Raw genomic sequence first — 3660 nt, forward strand, 5'->3', positions numbered from 1 at the left:
TCGACCTGGAAGTCATGCAGCTACACATCCTTCACACCACCTTTATAAGAAACAGGCAAATAATCCCAAAGCAAGTTAATATCAGTGATCGTGTTGAGGAGGCAAATTCCAGGATATCTCCAGGATTAGGATTCTAATCCTCTTCACCCTCATGTCCCACCCCATCAACAGATCATTTGCAAGGATGCATTGAGTATCTCACAATAACTGACATTCATAACGATCTGAAGTTACCAAGAAAAGATTCAGTTGTGTAATTATCTATAGTACATATTCATATAATACTTTAAAGTTTTTCTTCTTTCCAGAAAGGAAACCCATGCCTATCCAACAGTTCTTTCCCTCTCACCTACAGAGAAGTCAGTCAGGCATGCCATACCATCATATTCCATCCACTCACTAACTTCTAGCTCGACGAACGTCACAGACACCTTCAAAGATCAAAGTTCATAGTCGCTATTTTGTGTTTCCAAAGCAGGCAAGAGCATAACATATTTCAGAAAGATTTTTGTTTAAAAAAATATTTTAAGTTTTAGTACCTCACACACCAGGAAAATCCACTTAACCAAAGTGCCAGAGAAATGAAGCTATGTTACTTCAAAAGATCCATTGGTGTTGGTAGTGTCTCCACTGAAAGTTACAAACCCTCTACACCTTCAGGGACAACTAGCTGGAGTTGCCATGACCCAAAACATTCATATCACTAGGTTTACCAACTTTCTGCTTATGAAACTCTTTGAACCCAGTTAAGCTGATTATCAGATTAAAGACCCTTTTACAGTTGTTTGGGCCTGCCAGAGCTTATGGTCAGATGGCAGGGCTTTTGAGAATACAGGGTCACTTCTAAGCTACAAGAAACAATCAGAGGAGAACTTTAGTGAAGGCGTCACCATATTAATATGGAATAAACCCAGAAGCCTGGAAAAAAAGGGATATACCAAATCTTAGAATCACACAGGCCCACATGAAAACAAAATCTAACCAATGGAACTAGGTCTAATAAAATACAGACGTGATACTGTCTACTTGGTGACAGGAAAGATGCTGGCTACTGGGCTAAAATGGAACACTACCCAACCTGTTTATGCAGAACTCCCCCTTCATTTTCTTGGACTTTCCTTTTCGTGACACTTTTCTTTGAAACCTTTCACTGTCTTCAAATATAAAACAATACTAAATGGGGAACAATAAATAGCAGTTAGAAGAAGCAACACTACTTCAGGATTGAAGAAGGTAAGCTTTTTTTTTTTAATGTAAACTAGTTTTAGGAGGAACACTTACTAATTTGGTGAGATTTGCATATGCAGCAAACTACTAGAAACCTGATGAAATGCAGCAAATTTTTTCTGCTGTCATTCCCTATACAGACCAAGGGAAATTAAAGAGTATTAGTCTATATTCTTTTGTAGTTCCTCAATGGATTAAAGCTACTGGATTTCTTGGCTCCTCTCCCTCCTCTCTCCCTTCTCCCTTCCTCCCACACATATCAAACCTCACAGAAGCTAGACCCTTGCTTTTCAACTCCCAGAAGTATAAGGGTAGGAAGATGTTCATTTTTTCTTCTCAGTATACAGTGTCACCTAATTTTCAAAAATATCTATCTAGTAGACACACAATTCTCCCAAACAACTGGATGAGGTATAAAAGGACTGCAGCCTGGACCATTTCTAAAATGCTGCAGCTTCCCAATTTTGAAGAATTAGTATTCAGAATCATGGGGTCACAAATCTAAAGCTAGAAGGGGTGTCAGTGGCCCCCTCCTTTTACAGATGAAGGAACTGAGGTCTACAAAGCTGACTTGTCCAAGGTATCAATGGTCAAAAACATCAAAAGTAGGATTTTGAACCTAGAGCTCTGTCCACAGTGGAAAGTGATATAGTTCAGTGAGGCTGGACTAGATCTTTTACAGTTGGTAATGACAATTCACAGCGAATGGCTTATACTGTGTGCACATGAACGCTCAACTATCCAGGGCAAGGAGGAGAATATTGGGTACCTAATTTGAATCTCTGGGTGTTTTCTTACCTACCAGGCAACAGAATGTACTCTTTCCATCTCAACTCATCCACAGTTTGCCAGTGAACTTCAGCATGCATCCGACAAGACAACAGGAACCTCTTGCTAGGAGGAAAAAAGAGGCGATTTCTTTTGACCATATTAAGTCCTGTCGGTTACCCCCAAGGTTATTTTGTATTCCATAGGATCATGAGTTTGGAGCCAGTAGGAACTGAACAGGCCATTGAGTGCAATCACTTCATTTCACAGATGAAGAAACTGAGACAAACAGAAGTGACTTGCCCAGGGTCACATAGCTAAAAAGTGTTGGAGAACATAATTTGAACTCAGGTCTTTCTGATTATGAGCCCAGCTCCCTATTCACTCCACTATCTAGGTGCCTTTGTTTCATATAATAATGACATTAATAATAGTTAACATTGTTACAGTACTTTAAGGTGTGCACAGAACTTTCCATATACAGGGTGTTCCAAACATCTTAGTCCATAAGCTTCCAAGACTGCACGAAGACTTTTGGGACATGAAGAACAGGAACTGTTTTCCTTATGTGTCCGTAACCTTGGTGCCTAGAACAGTGCCTAGCATATAGTAGAAGCCTAATAAATGCTTATGGATTGACTGTTTGAGATCCTCTGTCAGGGGATTCATATTTGATTCTGGCTTTGCTATTTGTTCCTAGCTGTGAGATTTGGGACAAGTCACTTTTATTCGTGCATTCAGCAAGCATTTTATTAAGTGCCTAATATGTGTCAAGCACTGTGCTAGGCACTGGGGCTACAAAAACAAAATCAAGCCCTGTTCTCCAGGAGATTACATTTTAGGGACGGGAGGAAAGCGGAGAAAATATGTACACAAACACAAAATATATACAAAGTAAATCCAAAGTAATTTAAGGCCTAATGTTGGAAGTGGTACTCAAGGCCTCAGTTTCCTCATTTATTAATTGAAGGAGTTGGACTAGATGGCCTCTAAATTCCCTTCAAAATGCCAATGAATCAATCAATGATCTCAGCATGGGCATTCCTTCCCAAGGCACAAATCCCAACCCATCCAGGCCTGCCAGTGCTGTGTGACTCCTATTCACAGGCCAAATACTTCTCAGCTCTAAAGCTATGAGAGTCTAGCCTGGGATTAGGGAGACGGGAGGCCTGGTCAAGGTCCTGCTTGGGACCTGGTAAGGATGTGGCCCTGGGCAAAAAAAACCCTTCCTTGCCTAGACGTCTAGGAAATAAGGGAGGTGGTTGAGATGAATTTTAATCCAACTCAGCCATTTTGTAGCTCATTCCCAGCCCCTACCACACACAGAGAGACAACATACACAAATCACACACACAGCATACAGAGGCATCACACACAGACACATACAGATACCCCAAGTGGACACACACACACACCACACAAAAAGCCACACTGACATAAGACAGAGAAATAACACTCGAAAAGTATACACACAGCACACACAGTCCAAATGGACTCACACACACCCGGACTCCTACACACCCACACCCGCACACCCACCCACACCCTGGCGCGCGCGCGCACACACCCCCCCACACACACCGTACCCCCCCACACACTCCGGCCACACACACACACACACACACACACACACACACACTCTCTCTCACACACACACACACACAC

At 41.9% G+C, this 3660-nt stretch overlaps 1 long non-coding RNA gene across 1 annotated transcript in view; it reads right to left on the reverse strand.

Moving 5' to 3' along the window:
* Nucleotides 1-2294, reverse strand: part of LOC114032000 — a 68797-nt gene extending 66503 nt beyond the window's left edge. Inside the window, exon 1 of the long non-coding RNA XR_003567797.1 lies at nucleotides 2030-2294. This is a non-coding gene — a long non-coding RNA (uncharacterized LOC114032000). The remainder of the gene's footprint in view (nucleotides 1-2029) is intronic.
* Between the last annotated feature and the right edge of the window lie 1366 nt (nucleotides 2295-3660).

The sequence above is a fragment of the Vombatus ursinus genome, unplaced genomic scaffold (assembly GCF_900497805.2).
Source record: "Vombatus ursinus unplaced genomic scaffold, bare-nosed wombat genome assembly UNPS02015358.1, whole genome shotgun sequence".
Taxonomy (NCBI): domain Eukaryota; kingdom Metazoa; phylum Chordata; class Mammalia; order Diprotodontia; family Vombatidae; genus Vombatus; species Vombatus ursinus.